General features: G+C 36.0%; 1 protein-coding gene across 15 annotated transcripts in view; it reads right to left on the bottom strand.

Moving 5' to 3' along the window:
- Nucleotides 1–17,697, bottom strand: part of Map2 (microtubule associated protein 2) — a 260,585-nt gene that overhangs the window by 91,163 nt on the left and 151,725 nt on the right. For all 15 annotated transcript variants that reach the window (XM_074071602.1, XM_074071605.1, XM_074071604.1 and 12 more), the window contains one exon: nt 2,731–2,808. The gene's annotated coding sequence lies outside the window, so the exon portion shown is untranslated. The remainder of the gene's footprint in view (nt 1–2,730; nt 2,809–17,697) is intronic.

Below are 17,697 nucleotides of genomic sequence, written 5' to 3'. Positions count from 1 at the left end.
GGTTAAATAATATGCCTCTAATAGGTGGTGGAAGCTAGCGAAAAACCAATTTTCAGAGCTATTACCCACTGTACTGTAACAGTGAGGTTTTGTGTGAAAAAAAAAGATGCTGATTCTGTAAAAATTAGTAGGACTTAAACTTCAGGGACATAGAATTACCCGTGTTATATTGGAAGTTTTTAATTCTAAATTTTACACAATAATTTTATAGAATAGTAATTAGCAGTATTAGCAAATGATTGCAAAGGACTTTATTCACTAAGTATTTTCACTAGTCCCATTCCATTTAACCTACTTGGCATGGTTGGATGATATCAAAGGCGATCACATGATCAACAATGCTAAGATAGCATAGCAAAATAAAAGTATGTACTTAAATGGCATATCAGTGGTACCTCTGGATGATTCTTCACATTTCCCAGTACACTATTTCCTCATTTTAGGTAGATATTGTATCTTCCTTGTTTGTTTTTTTTTTTAATATCAGCCCCAATGTACATAAAAGTATCCCAGTAAATATTGGTGGAATACATGAAACTTCTATTTATGTGTCAACAAATTCTAGAATTAACCATGGTATTAGAAAACAAATTGAAAAAAAGAATATATTTTCCACTTCTCCCATGATTTTTAGCATATAAAAGCAATTACCATGGATTCCCCCAAATTATTTTTAAGTACCTTACATTTCAAAGGTAGTATTTATACTATATTTGGGAATAATAGTTCTTCTATGGGGAAATAACACAAATTTCAATTATCAGGTTATGGCAAAACTGTGAAAATCATGGGTCCCAGTAGATTAGCAGGATCTTACAAGCCAATTTAAAAACTGTGTTTGTAACTGGAAAAATAAATAAAAGACATGAGAAGGACTGGCATGGTGTTATATATGAGGAGATTTGGGTTCCTTAGATACAAATCCTAAATAGAGACTTTGCAAGTCATGCTTGAACCATTTTAGCAACATATCTTTAAAACACTGAAAGTTATTTAGAAATAATACTAAGTGCCAGAATATAAACATATTCAAAGGAAAAAACCTTGTAAGAGAATGAGTCAACCAGATCTTCATGTGTCAATATGGATGAACCTAAATATAATGGTGGGCGAAGGCAAGCTGGAAAAAGAACATCTAGAGCATACCATTTGTGTATTTAAGATGTGAGTAATCATATGACATTTGTTTCATACACAAGCCACGAAAATATCAGAACACACAGAGCAAACATATCATCTTTACAATTATAACACTTCTTAGGAAGACAGGAGGAAAGCAAAAAGAAAGCAGGAAGAGTTTTTCTTCTTTTTGTGATGGTTTGTTTCTTTAGGGAAGATTTTTATATGGGTGAATGTTAGCATATGCTTAATCCATGTGACAGATACTAAGGTATTTATTATATTTTTAAAAAATCTTTTGGTTTGAATATTTTATAAATTTTCTTTCTCAAAAAAACAAAAATCATAGCCAGGCATGGTAGCTCAAACCTGAAATCCAAACTACTTGGGAGGCAGAGATCTGGAGGACTGTGGTTCCAGGCCAGCCCAGGCAAAAACTTTGTGAGACTCCATCTCAATCAATAAAAGGCTGGGTATGGTGGCTAGGGCTGTCACCCCAGCTACACGGGAAACATAAATGGGAAGATTATGGTCCAGGCCAGCCCAGGCATAAATATGAGACTTTATTCAAAAAAATAGCTAAAGAAAAAAGTACTGGGAGTGTAGCTCAAGTGGTAGAGTGCTTGCCTAGGAAGCACATGACCCTGAGATCAAAAGCCCAGTACTACCAAAATAATAATGAAATAATAATAATAAAGTGAATATTGCAGTGGCCAATTTAAGAATATATATTCAGCACTTCTAATACAAACAAATTTAAATGCATATCCTAGAATTTCCTAGAATGAGAAATCATTCATTTGCAATTTCTCCTGAAGTTTATTCTGCTCTTATCATAAGCATTTTGCGTTTATAAAAGATGTAAGATGAAAAATTTAGCTTCTGCTTATAAACTGAGCTTAAGTGTTTCTCTATTTACTTTAATAATCCTTTAATATATAATGTGTGCAAATATAAAAGTTTGCTTGCTATGAATTTACTGCCCTTTCAGTAAATTCTCTTTTTTTCTTCCATAAATTCAGAAGAAATTAATCAAAATGGAGGAGAATCTGAATGCTAGACATTTCTGCCACATGTAACACTCTCACAATAACCACAGACGCTGGTGGCCCTGCTACTTACTGGCCCCAGACCCATGTACACAACTTCAGGTGAATGTCATGCACCTGACTCCTGTCCCTCTGCCTCAGGCATCAAATCTCTAAAATGGGCATGATTCATTATCTACCTCATACAGCTGTTGTATGGAATAAATGACTTATGTAAAGTAAAGAAGATGTGGGAAGATGCCTAGCATGTAACTGGTGCTAAGGAAATATTGGTATTATTAATCATAGCAGAAGAGACAGGCTCAATTCAATCCTTATTTCAGAGAAAGGTCTTCATTTTTTTACTATTAAGACAGCCCAAACACTATGAGGAGCTACCTTAATAATTCTAAGCCTGTTAGCTATGGAACTCATAGCTGCATTTCTCCCTTACCAAAATGGATTGATATTAAAGTTTTTTAAAATGGTTTTAAAATTTAAATATGGTTAAAATTTTAAAAATGGTTAGCATAGAATTATTTTTCTCAGTTGTGGTTAACTTTCGTAGAGGGTATGGTCTTACCTATTCAAGGAAGTGGCAAAATAGTAAAGTTGGTTACGTCGTGTTCTCAAAGGATTGATAATATACTCTGGCTTCTTCCTGTAAAAAGAATTAGAAAGTTAATGATTTATTCCCTGATCTATGTACATGAATTATATGAGGTATCTCAATAATAAATTCAAGTCATGGACTTTTATTTTCCTATTAGGTAGTTATGGGACTACAAAATGTTTTTCAGGATGGTTCTTTATAGTTCTTATACATGGAGCATCTGTAACTTGCTGCATACTATCTCAAATGTTTGAGACAAAATAGGGACAGAGTAACTATTGGATGCTTTTCCTCATTTTTTAGCTTCACGCCAATGATGCTTCATAAGTATTATATCCAAGTAAAAGTAAGTTTCAATTTGTTTTTAACTAATAAATAGCAGGCAATTGTGCTCTCTCCCAAGATAATACATTCATCCTAATAAAGCATTAATTATATTCAGTAAGCTTTGAAGGACTGGGCCTCCAGCCCAGACTACATTGATTCTATCCAGCACAGGATGGAGGGGAATTTTTTAAGCACTAATTAAATTTTCTCCATAGAGTACAGAAATTATTTTTACATTCAGAATACTAAAAGTCATTCTGGATTAGTAGTTCTGCTTAAAAATGCCAGCTGGAACAATGCAGAATGCTTCTTACTAAAGTGGTACCTAGCAGTAAACAGAGTTCCTTTTTTTCTTCCTCAGGAGACAATGGGATGAAATCATCTATAGGGAAAACTACAAAGGATGACAATGCATAAGGAATTGCAGGGCTGAGGCCCATTTTGAAGTCCAACTCTTATTCTTATACATCGAGAATCTGAATCTGTGCAAGTCTATGTATTTTTCTCAGGGTCTATATGATTTCACCCCAGCAGGGTGGACCCTATCATATCTTCAAGGAAGCCATTACCCTACAGGTAAAGACCTAGAGACTGACACCATGATAGCTACTAATGCTTCTGTAAGACCCAGCAGGAAATGCAAAATTACAAAGACAAGATGTAGATGGCTCAGTGCTTTTCTATGACCCTGTTAAGAGCACTGTGTGTAAGGATAAGAGCAGACAAAATTTTGATTTAACGGTAACAAATATTGACTGGGTCAGTCTTGTATTAAGTGCTTTTTCATGTACTAGCTCATTTGATCTGTCAACATTCATACACAATGTGTAGAGGTAAACAAGTTTATTATTGAATATTGAAGTCAGGAAGGCTTAACATTTAAATATACATACAGAAAATTCTGCAAACATGAAGACACACAGTAGAAGCCCATACTCCCTGTAATAATATTTTATCAAGAAAGATGTGACTATCCAAATCTTTGCACACAGCTTTCTCTCCCCTTTAGAACAATTCAGTGGCTAAATTTGAAATATATATATTACAAATCTATACTAATAAGTATATCTATAAATAAATATATTATTAATATATACTACTATACATAACTAATATTATACCTACTTTTGAGATTAGAAAACAGAATAAATATAAGTTTAAGAGACAGTAACAGCAATGAACATCTAGAAGGTGGACAAACTTTTTAGTTATATACAAGCTTTCTTTTTGGTGGTACTGGGGTTCAAACTCAGAGCCTCATGCTTGCTAGACAGAAGCTCTACCACTTGTGCCATGCCACCAGCCCTTTCACTTTAGTTATTTTTCAGATACATAAGGTATTGTGCTTTTTGCCTGGGCTTGCCTAGACCATGACACTTCTACATATGCCTCCCATGTTGGTAGAATGACAGGTGTACGCCACCACACCCAGCTTACTTATTGAGATGGGGACTTTTCTGCTCAGGTTGGCCTTGAACCAAGATCCTTCTGATCTCTGCCTCCTGAGTGGCTGGGATTATAGGCTCTAACCACCATACCTGGCCTATATACCAGTTTTAATAGACTGAGGATTGGTTTTAGATCTTCAGCTCTGGTGAAAGAGTTTTAAGCATAAAGGTTTACAGCTCCTCTGAGAAGTGTTATTTCACTGATAGCACCTTTCAATTTACTAGAAATACTAAGAACATTTATCATTCCACATATTCAATTTTGTGAAAAAATTGAACTTTGCTTAGCTCTGATCTGCCTCACATTTTCTCCATTATTTCTATTAGGTTTGTTGATGTCACTTTTTGGGTGCTTGGAGAGCAGAAGATGAATATTGGTGAAAATCACAAGTGATAACCCTGACAAAGGCAATTGGTGACCAATTACAATTAAGAGCTAGCCTGCATAAGATAGAGAAGAGGATGTACATTGTATGTTGGCATCACAAAGTAAGGTGAGCAGATCATTTAAGGAGGAAGTCAAGATAAATAAACATCTGTTCAGCTATAAACCAAGCTAGTTTTTTAATCAGCTGGTTACTCAGATAAATGGATGTGCTTGAAATGCAGTGAGGCTGCCTATAAAGTTGGCACATATTTATATGCAAGTTATATGCCACTTTTAGCATTGAAGTTAGGATGATAATTAATGCAGACTCACAATCTTATGGAAAAGTAAAGCCAGGGTGTGGTTTTCTCAAAGGATGTACAAACTCACATTCATTACACTGCAAAGTCATCACAATAAAATCTTCCCTGGATTGTTCAGCCAGGGTATATTCTTTATTTGCCTTTGAAACACATTCCAGTGTAAGTATCATTTGGTTATTTAATTTCATGTTTTGATAGGCTTTGTTAGGTTAGCAAAACACACATGCTGGCATCCTAATAAAGGTTCAGTATAAACCCAACAACTAGCATTAGGCTATTTAGATAGCTCTCATTTGAGATGTTAATATTGCTCTCTACCTCATCTATCAATCTATTCTATGGGATTTTGAACAGTTCATGTAACTCAGTGCACTTGTCCAGGATCACAAGATTTTACCTATTGAGGATTGAATTTTTGGGACAATCTCTACTATCTAAGCAATCTTTAAATAGAAGAGCAGTTGCCAATATAAGGTTGTTTAGTTTAACATGCTACTAAACCATTTCTATACTCTACTATGTTTAGAAGCAGTTCATTATCTGTTGGTGAGTATAAGAAAGTCATGGTGAACCAGTCACTGATAATTGAGAATGATCCTTCTTTCTTGGGGCTACTCTTAAAGTTCCTTTTAGGAGAACATTACATTTCTTACAGAGGAAATGTATTTCACATATACACTTGAAAGAATTAAGAACTGTTAACAAAATCCTTATTCAAAAACCATGGAGTCTTCGGCTGCAGAAAATCTCGGTAAGGTAGATAATATGAACTGTACTCTTTCATTTCTAAACCTGACACTCTGGGCTACTGCTGATGACAGGCAAGCTGAGGTAAGCTGACTTAGCAGAAGTGATTTACTATTGTCCAAAGGATTTCAATGTAACTTAAGGCAGTAAAAATAGCATACAAAGAAGTAAAGGATAAAGGATTGGGCTCGTCAGGCTTAAATCTCTGAGTCTTTATACAAAATAGGTTCATAACCTGTTCATACAAATTCTGATAGGAGTAGAGTGAGTCTGGGCTACTTCTCTTCCTTGCAATGACCAAGCTATTTGGGTACATTCTTCTTGTGGCCCAAATGAAGACTTTCAGAATTACAGAAGAAGAGGGAGAAGACATCTGAAGTGCTGAACGCTGGCTTGTAAATGCTTTAATGAAGAAGTAACACACACATCACTGCCTTTCATACTCCAGGGGATTGAACATGTCTTTGCTTAAATGCAAGTGGCTGAGAAACATGGAAGATAAATGGATATTCTGTGAGCAGTAAACATCTCCATCACAAGGGGTGCATGAGACTGGCCCGTTAGCTACTTTAGATTCCTTCCTTGTTAACAATACTCACTGGTATCAGCTTAAAACTTACAACGCTAAATTGCTAACATTTGTTGACTCTGACATCTGCATACAAATATTTTATTTTATAAATAAAATATAAATTGACATTGTGATAAAAAGGACCTTGGATAGCAATGGGGCACATGTGTCAGTGTTTTTTCTTATTTATACATTATTCTGCAGTTTTTTTGCTCAGAATCAGAATAGATATGAAGAAATAGAACACTTGCTTGCTTGACAGAAAGCCATCTGTTCATTTCTAATTTTCATACAAACATCAACTTTTTTAACTTATCTATTTGTTTTTAAAGTGACATAAAATTGCATATACCACAGCACATACAGTAAAGCCTACCTTATTGGCAGAGCTAACACATAAAGTTTTGACCAACCTGGTCAAAAAAAAACCAAACCCTCCCTGTGCTCATCATGCAGCTCAGCTGATGTGGAGAAGCTCTCAGTCAGTCCTACATTATCATCAGTTGTGTTTAAATTGTTCCGTGATCTGTTGAGTGTTTCCTTGCCCTTCATTTTGTGAAAATATGCCTCTCAAGAAGCAAATGGTGCTCGGAAAGCAAGGTAAAAGTTATGGTAATCTTCCCAAGTCAAACAGGGCATGTGCTTAGTTTAAGTGATAAAGTGAAATTTCTAGATCTGTTAAAAGGTGGAGATGTCTTTAGAGAAGATGGGTTGCATCGTGGGAAAAATGAATCAAACATCCACAGTATTTGAGACAAAGAACATGAAATAGGGGTCTAGATTTTGGTGAGCATTATTAATGTGTACAAGAGTAATGTGCACACGAGTAATTTTTGACAGTAATGTATCCTACTCCAAGCAGTTTCACATCATGGATGTTCAGACCTACTATATATATGGCATAAGTAAAGTAGTAATTTTAGAGTACTGAACTCCATGCATCCATTGCAGTCTCCTTGGAACTCACAGATACCAAGGGTCTACTGTATACACCCACATATTGTGAAATGGCTAACTCAAGCTAATTAACATACATATTACTTCATATCATTGTCCTTTATTATGGTCAGTACACAAAATCTACTGTTAGCATTTTCAAGAATACAATATATAGCTTTTAACTGCAGTCACCAGGTTGTACAATAGATTTCTTGAACACATTCCTCCTATCTAACTAAAATTTTGTAATATTTCTTCAATGTCTTAATATTCTCCCTCCTATCAATTCAACTGCTGATAATCACTATCCTACTCTCTACTTCCATGAGATCAACTTTTTTTTTTTTACACTCTACATGTAAGTAAGGTCATGAAGTATTTTTCTCTGTGCTTGGCTTATTTCATGCAACCCCACTTTCACCAAGTTCTCCCATGTTGTCACAAAGGATATGATTTCATTCTTTTTATGGCTAAATAGTATTTCATTGTGTATAATTCCCATAATTCTTTATATAGTCATCTGCTGATGACACTTAGGTTTATTCCATATGTTAGGTATAGTGAACAGTGCTATAATAAATGTGAGAGTAAAGGACTCTTCACATTGATTGATTTAATTTTCTTTGGATATATAGCCAGTAGTGGAATTACAAGATAGTATGATAGTTCTATTTTAATGTTTGAGAAATTCCATGTTGTTTTCCATAATGGTTGTACTAGTTGAGGCTGTACCATTAATAGTGTGCAAGAGTTTGTTATTCTCCACATCTTCCACAACACTTGCTATGTTTTCATTTTAACACAGGGTAACAGAACTTCAATGTATTTGATATAAATGAATAAATTAATGCAGAACACAGGACCATGTAGTCTAAGGAGAAAAAATTGGGAAGAGACTCAAAGAAACTGAGCAAGCTCATAGACTGCCACAAGACTTATCTTGCTAGGATCCCACTTAATTATTTAACTCTTATCTTTACAACTACTCTTTCAAAATGACAAAATCCAGATTTTTAGACTGAGTTTCACAGGTTTCTATATTGTAACTACATCTGCCTTTTCAACTTTATCCCTAACTTTCTATTGTCTAAAACCCTCACAATGATAGGTAACAGTTACACATGAGTGATGGGAACATGCAAAGGAAACCTAATGGAGAATCCTTGGTTCAGTGTGTATGTGCTGAGAGCAATGCTATCTCTCTCTCTCTCTCTCTCTCTCTCTCTATATATATATATATATATATATATATGTATCATGGCCTGCTTGCTTACTAACATTTGCAAGCTAATTTCTACACCTGGGCTCTGGCTTCACATTCTGGTAAGATACTTGCAAAACCTAAAAGGAATCCCAGTATGACCAATGGGAAGAAGGCCTGATGCCTCCTCAAATTATCTTTGTTCATCATTATGTCCTGCCACACCTGATTGCAAATGAAAAACCAGTTCTGGTCTAAACACGTTAAAGTGGACTACTTTGACTAGGAGTTGTCTTTTGCCCATTAACATGTCATTATAATTTCATTGTACTTTTAAACTTTCTGCCCCTCCATCCCCACCTCCCAGATACAAGTTTTTCTTAGGTGGTCATGGGTAATCACATATGTACAGTGATTCTTCACACATGTAATTCTTTCACAACTTTCATGTCAATCACTCCCTGTAGGCTGGTCTTAGGGAGGGTCTTGAGATTTCAAGCTCCTTAACTTCAATAAAAGCCAATGCCAAGGTAAAAGTGATTGTCATTCTCCACTTCTCTTTCTGAGACAACCCACTTTCACCTTTGAAAGTGCTTCTCCATTCTAATAAACTATATGTTTTTACTGCTGTGCTTTGTGTCTTTCCTGATATCTCTCTGGACTCCAGAAGATAGCTGTGCTGATATCCAGTAACAAAATTATCCAAGATGATGTTCTTTTGTAGCCCTATTAATTGCCCTTTTCATTTCATCTTCATAATTCTTTCTTCTCCTGGAAAGTTCTCTTCTTTTTTATTTTTATTTATTCTTCTCTTTCTGTTTCTCCTACTCACTTTCTTTCCTCTTTTTTTCTCTCCCTTCCTCCCTTCTTCCCTCTCTCTCTTCCTTCTTCCTTGCTTCCCTCCCTTCCTCCCTTTCTTTTTTTCTCTAGGTTTATTGACTTCTCATTTAATTGAAGCTTATTTCTCTAGGAAAATGCCCCCAACAAACTCCAGGAATGTCTGTTCATTGCTATATGGTTATGGTTTCTTATACTTACTTGAATTTCAGTTGAACTACTGTATATTGCTAATTAAGGCTCCTTGAAATTGAAAGGTATCCCACCCCAACCCATTTTTTATGCTTAATTTCCATCCTAGGGGCCATTAGTATCTGAAATATATGCATTTTTTCATAGTATTTTGAATAAATAATAAATACATATGCAAGATAAAAGTATGAACACATAATGCTTCCATACTATCAAACTATTTACTAAATGGTATTAATTTATATCTTGTTATTAAATTGTTTCCACCTCAACAATCATGTACTGACGTCCTAACCTCCAATGTGATTGTATTGCATATGGTCTTTTTTTTTTTTTTTTTATTCATATGTGCATACAAGGCTTGGGTCATTTCTCCACCCTGCCCCCACCCCCTCCCTTACCACCCACTCCGCCCCCTCCTTCTTCCCCCCACCCCCTCAATACCCAGCAGAAACTATTTTGCCCTTATTTCTAATTTTGTTGTAGAGAGAGTATAAGCAATAATAGGAAGGAACAAGGGTTTTTGCTGGTTGAGATAAGGATAGCTATACAGGGAGTTGACTCACATTAATTTCCTGTGTGTGTGTGTTACCTTCTAGGTTAATTCTTTTGATCTAACTTTTTCTCTAGTTCCTGGTCCCCTTTTCCTATTGGCCTCAGTTGCTTTTAAGGTATCTGCTTTAGTTTCTCTGTGTTAAGGGCAACAAATGCTAGCTAATTTTTTAGGTGTCTTACCTATCCTCACCCCTCCCTTGTGTGCTCTTGCTTTTATCATGTGCTCATGGTCCAATCCCATTGTTGTGTTTGCCCTTGATCTAATGTCCACATATGAGGGAGAACATATGATTTTTGGTCTTTTGGGCCAGGCTAACCTCACTCAGAATGATGTTCTCCAATTCCATCCATTTACCAGCGAATGACAACATTTCGTTCTTCTTCATGGCTGCATAAAATAGATACCACATTTTCTTTCATGGTCTTTAGAGAGGTAATTAAGGCCAAATGAGGTCCTAAGGGTGGGGCTCTAGTCCCACAGGACTGAGTCCTTATAAGAGGAGGAAGGGATACCAGAGCTCTCTGTTTCCTTCCAGAAGCACAAAGAAACAAAAACTGTCCCATTCTTAGGGGTTCCTCTGAGTCCCTGTTGTGAAAAGTCCTTGACTTCAGCCTCTGACCTTACAAATCTACTTTTAGCAACAACCCGAGAGAGAACCCGAGATCAGATGACATCTGATCATCCTGGATAGTTGATCAAGTTCCTTATGTCTCACTGTTGATGTTTACTTAATCCAGTTAAATAGGTTTAGCAAGAATTGCTCTGTCATGTATCTTCTAAATGAGTTTTCCATCCACTACTACTACTACTCTGCTCCTTAGCTATAAAAACACCAGCCTTTGTCTACTTGGGAGTTGAATTCAACTTCCCCTATTACAATTCACAGTAAGAAAGAGGCCATCTAAAAACCAGGCAGAGAGGCCTTACCAGAAATAACTCATTGTATACTCTAGAAGGGCACGACTGTCTTTTGTATTTACACTACATTACACTACACACACACACACACCAGGTCTGGTAGCAAATACTGCTTGGTAACTTTGACAAATGAATTAACAATTAAGGTATGTGCTGTGGAAAATGGAAAAGTATGCATATAGTTAACTTTGTGCATATGAAGTCATGTGTTATACGCAATGAAATATCTTTATACCTGGCATAATGCTTCCCTGATTTATTAGAAGATTAGTAAGGATCTAATGAATATGAATGGTAAATAGTTTATTTTCTTAACCATTCTGACTAGAAATTAATTAAATTCAGACTTTGAAATAAAAAGAACTTTTGGTATGGAAGATGTGTCATAACCTTGGTGCATCACTTAGTAGCTGTGTATTATTGGGTAAGACTTTCAATGTTTGGATCTTCAGCATTATTAACGAAGCAAAGATTATTAGTGAGACTTCTAGAGTTGTTGCAAAGATTAAATAAAATTATACGTTTGGAAAGGGTTTTGAGAATTGTGGAAAATTGTAACATGTCAGTGTTGATTATCAAACATCTGATGATGAAACTATGCATTAACTTGAGCAGAAACCCTGTGTTCATGCTAATCTGTGGTTTCTTAGTTTTAGTATATCTCTTTAGTTTTGCTTAGCATCTTATAGCTTGTTGTAAATTCTTAAAACATAGGGTATATTTGACAAGGATTGTACCAGAGAAAGAGAGCATTTCATTCCCTAATAGCCCAGAGTTCACCTGCTGGGAGCCATCTGCCAACCTGCAGCACTACACAGAGATTTCATGGAGCAGGCATTTGGCTGAACCCTGGAGACCAAGCACCAGGTGATTTTTGAGGTCAACATGAGCGTTCGAATGCCAACTGTGGTCTAAAGAAGTCAGAATTCAGCTGGCTGAAGATGTTCTTTGCCTGTGCCTCTGACTGTATCTAATTTAAGAAGGCATGCATTTAAGAAAGGAGACATACTCCATCCCAGAGAGAGGACTGTGCTGTAGTCATCCACCTGGAAAAATGAAATTCTGACAAATCTACTTTTATTGTGAAGAACTAAAAGAAAGAGTTTACAACTAAGGGTGATCTCAGCTGGTGCAGGTTCTTCATCTATTACTGCATGTTGCTCGAGAGACAATGTGTGATAACTTAATTAGCACAGTGGGAAGTAAGTTGGCACCTCCCCTCTGCCTTCTGCAATGCTAATTTGAAATATCTTCCTTGTCTCCCCAAATGAGTTCTTAACAAGAGCATCCAATATCCTTTTACTGAAGAAATTGCCTGTAATTTTAAAAAGTGAGTCTCTCTTAATTGAGTGACAATATTACTTACTGGCTGAGAAAATATGTCAACATAAAAGCTAGTCTTGAAATATATCCCAATTTACTATGTTAGCACTTCCAAATGTTCTGGAAATTCTATAACAATATTCTCATAGACATGATACAATAATTCTGATATGTGCAATTTAGAAATATTAAGATGTACAAGGATGGATTACTAAGACTTCACTTGGCATAGAGACATTTGGGGAAAAAAAAAAGAGTTTGCCTCCCTATAAATAGGAGGCAGTAGAAGGCAGATCCTGAGCTGGGGAGCGCTTTGAAAATGTTTTCTCCTCTCTTTTATTCTTTGTCCCAGGCCCAGCAATTCCCCTCTTTTGTGCCCTTTTCAGATGAGTGTTCTATTATTAGGCTTAGTTTAATTGGCTTAGATTTAAGTAAACAGATGAAGGGTGATGGGAAAGGAGGAAGAAGGGTACTGAAATCAACATGGGAGATGGGGCACAGAGGCACAGAGGGTAGGGACTACAGGGGGTGCAGCAATACCCAAATACTCAGGCAATGCCATGTGTGTTCAAGAAAGGCTTTAATCTAAAGCTCCTAGTGGCCACTTAACATCTGTAATCAAGCCACATGTGTCTGATTTATACAAAAACATATGAAAATAGGATTAAAGTCAGTGCTAAAACACAGCAAGTGCACCAATGAGGGCTGCAAATACTCCAGCTGCTCTAATGACGTGTTTCAAAGGAATGCCAGTGGTGCTGACACTTTGGTTGGGCTCCTCAGGCTTCCCTAGGACATCAGTTGCCTTTGCTGTTTGCAGGCACAAAAGTCTGCTTCAGGGATAGGTTTCAACCTTATGTGCTTGTTTTTAAAGTACAACTGGAGCAATACTAGAAATCTTCTATTTTTTTCACTCTCCAAATACTGTTAAGACTTGGTCACATTATATTGGCAAAGCTATAAATTAGAGGTAATTGTCAGGAATTTTTTAAATGAATAGCATCATTATTAGTACCAATAAAGGTCTTGCATAAAATGAAATGCAGTTCATGTGTCAGAGCATACCCCACAGACTCAATTTTCTTAGGCAAAAATCCTATAAAAACTCATGTTTTAAGACAACCCAACAGACCTGTTTACCAGTTCCTTAATCAGGTAACATGCATGCTGGTAGCTTTGGCTTTTCTTTATATTCTCTGCTTCTTAAAATGTAATGACTTGAAACTGTTTTCTCATATTCACACCATTCCATCCTATAAAGTATTACCTCCGAAACCTTCTTTAGAAAAGTGTCAGACAGTGGTGCTTAGTAAGAGAGACTGGTGGTACAGCTTGTTCATCATAAATCTGTAACTTTGTTGGTGACTATGTTTGCTACAGTCTCAGAAATAACTCCATTCACTTTCTTCTGGATACTTCATGCATTGGGGAACTGGTATAGCAGTTATAACAATAGGTTGTATGACAGACTGGAAACAAAGGCTTTGGAGTCAGCCTGATCTCTATGAAACAAGCTATTTAATTTCTTTGCTCCATAATTTTTTCATCTGTAAATTCTCGAAAATAGCTATCTTCTTGCAGAAGAAGAAGGGATATTAAATAAAGCTTTTTGCAGAGGGGTTTATGTATGTATCTATCCATCCATCTACTGTTTATTACATTGTACTAGCATTAGCATACAACTCAATGAGCTGTGTTAACATTAAACAAAGAGAGTGTTGCAATTTATTACTGATGCATTGCACTTTCCTAACATGGGTGGGCAACATATTCTCTTGGAATTTTGGTTAAAAATTCATAGTCCTGAATACCAGTCCAGGGACTCTGACTCCAAAGGTATGGAATGGGTACAGGAATCTCACAAGTACTCAATATCTCCAACAGCATAATCTGGTGACCAGGCTTCTATTGGTATAAGCTGATTACTTGATTACTTTTATTTATTACTTTGCTGACACTGAAATTTGAACCCATAGCCTTGTACTCCCAAGACAAGTGCTCTACCACTTGAGCCATTCCCCCAACCCTTTGTACTTTAGTTCACTTTTCAAGTAGAATCTCTATTTTTGTCTGGGGACAATCTTTGACCTCCCTCTCTTTCCCAAGCAGATAGGATTATAGGCATGAGCCACCACGCCTGGCTTAATCTTGATTAGTTTAACTGTTGCTACATCTCTCTGTCTTTTTTTTTTTAAAGAGTATCATTCTCAAGATATTAGCTTAGTGATAGTTGCTAATTTGTGTTCACTGTCATTGTTTTTAACTAGATAGGTTAAGCTTGTATAAATTATAGATTTTTCCTAATAATTTATGGACATTTTTCTTCTCTTCAAAACACACTGTTTAATTTTTTTCTGTGATAGACTGAATTTAATGAACTCTTTGAACTTATGTCCATGTGGACATGACCTTTATTTTTATAAAGGCTTCTTTGGCTCTATACATACACTGCCTGGGAGCAAAGAGCCTCAAGTGAAAGGCATTTGGACTAAGGAATTAGGTATTAACCATTTGCAATTTAGAGAAAGTATCTGTACTCTTTAGATTTTAAAGGTAAAAACATGGTTATTGTACACTGGAGAAATGTGACCTTTATAAATCTATTCATTACTTCTCAAGTGGCTTTGATTGTTTCTTTGTAGGAGGGTTAAAAACAATAGCCCTATATAAACTGAGCTGGAGAATTCTAATAAGGAGGCTGTTTATTTTGTGAAAGTAACACAAATTTCTACTTTGGATAACAAGAGATTCAATAAACACATAAAATGAGAAATATAAATGCTGCAGATTGTACCACAAATTTTAGCATGCACCCAGCAATTTTCACCTTTTTAAATTAATGTATCCAAGCACTGGGAGAAATGTAAAAAAACAATGCAAATTTCATTTTGTTTGCATTATCCCTGGGATTAAAATGCTTCAACAGTCCAATGTTCCTAGGGAAAACAAATCATTTTGTCCTGGCACACTTCACCTCAACTGGCCTTACCTATCTCTCCAATCTCACCCTATACCATTCTCCTGTTACCCTTTGCTCTGCTGTTACACTGGGTTTCTGTCATTTTTTCTGATAAACTGTAATCATACTCTCCTCCTCTAGCCACAGAGCCTTTGCATGTGTTTTTTCTCTGCCTGGAAATGCTCTTTTCTACTCTCTTTGCTTAGTTAATTATTACTTGTTCATTGGTCACAGCTCACATATTGTCTCTGAATCTCTCTATTGTAGTAGTCCTTATCATGGTTCTAAATTTGCATGTATTTGTAGGATTATTTGATTAAAAGCTTATTCCACACTACACTGTAAGCTTCATGCAAACGGAGACAATGAATGATTTTGTTTAAGCAGATTATGAGGACTTGGTGCTCTGTAAATATTAACTATAGGGAGGGGTGAATAAAAGAATGAATGCATCCTATTGTATCAGCCTCTCATCTAAAATAAGAAGAAACTCAATAACTGCATAGGTAAGGTCTGGGAATACCTCTTGGGGCTCAGTTTCATATGTATTTAAAAGACAGTGTTGGATTACGAAATCATAGGGTTTCCTTTTAGGTTTAAGACACCCAAATGTCCATGGACTGATCAATGGATCATGTGATATATTCATTCAATGGATTACTATTCAGCCATAAAAAGCAATTGAAACACTGATTGCTATGACATGGATGAACCTGACAAATACTGTATAGAGTGAAAGTAGATTCTCACTAAAGACTTCATGTTGTATTATTTATATGAAATGTCCACAGGAAGAAACCACCTATTGAGGCAGGAGCTTGGTAGTTTTGTAGGACAGAAATGAGGCAGAAATTCAGTGACTGTTAGTGGGAATGAGTTTCTTTTGGGGTTCATAAAAATGTTCTAAAATTAGAGTGTGAGGATGGCTATATAACTCTCTGAATATATTGAAAACCACTGAATTGTGTAATTGAAAAGGGTGATTTTTAAAATATGTAGCTCCTATCTCAATATACCTGCTTTTAAAAACAAAATCCAATCAGGCCTGTAATCCCAGCAACTTGAGAGGCAGAGGTAGGAGGATCAAAATTCAAGATCAGCCTTGGGGGAAAATGACCAAGAATCTGTCTTAAAGAGCAGGCCCGGTGGGGTGGTACACATCTGTGATCCCAATTTTTAGACATAGTTAGGAGGATTTGGGTCTGACAGGAGCCTGGACAGAAGTGTGAGACACTATTTGGAAAATAACTAAACCACAAAGGGCTGCTGGAATGGCTTAAGTTGTAGAACGCTTGCCTAGCAAGCATGAGCCCATGAGTTCAAACCCTAGTACCATAAATAAATGAATAAATAAATAACCCATTGGCCAATGTTAATTCATGATCTTAATTCCAAAATCTAAAATTAATTCAGTAAATATTGTTTTCTTTTAGAGGATGAAGCTAATTTTCAAAGATATTTAGGCTTAAACAATGGGAAAATATTCTTGCAATGGAACAAAATATTCAGAGTAAGTATTCGAAATATTTCTTCCTTTGTTAACATGTATCAGACACTGAATTATGCCCTTTCAAAATGCATAAAACACCCTTTCTGATTTCAAGAAGCTTATATAATCATATCTGGGGTGGTAAATAGCTAGGACACAAAATATAGAGTGGGACTACACACAAAAAAGTACAAATCAGGGGCCGTGCTGAGCCAAAGGCAACATTACGTTCTATTTTGACCATGGTGAAGAGCATAGTATTTAAAATAAGGTTTGTACAGATACATATGATTTGAGCAAGCAGGAAATAAGGGAGTAGAAGAAGAAGAAATTGAAGAATAGCAGAACTACTAGAACTGAAGCAGCAAGAATGGGGCAATGAGAACCACAGGTTGTTGACACACAAGGAATTGTGGGAGATAGAGGGCTGAGAAGCCTATTTGGAGGAAAGTATATTTATTTATGTAAGAAGAGGAATTTCTTGGAAATTTTAGGCTAAGATCTAATCAGTTGCATTTTATAAAGATTAATTTTGAGTTAAAATGAATGACCACATCAAAAATATGTGGAACAAGAATCTTGGGATAGACCAATAATCTTAGGATAGACAAATGGTAAAGATGAGAAAAACCAGTATCACAATAAGGGAGAAACAAGACAATTCAGTATTGTAAACTCTATAATAGCAAGAGATTTCATAGGGAAATAAGTGGTCACTCATGACATCTTCTTATATATGC

The sequence above is a fragment of the Castor canadensis genome, chromosome 4 (genome assembly GCF_047511655.1).
Source record: "Castor canadensis chromosome 4, mCasCan1.hap1v2, whole genome shotgun sequence".
Taxonomy (NCBI): domain Eukaryota; kingdom Metazoa; phylum Chordata; class Mammalia; order Rodentia; family Castoridae; genus Castor; species Castor canadensis.
This window is presented reverse-complemented; position numbering and strand designations above follow the sequence as displayed.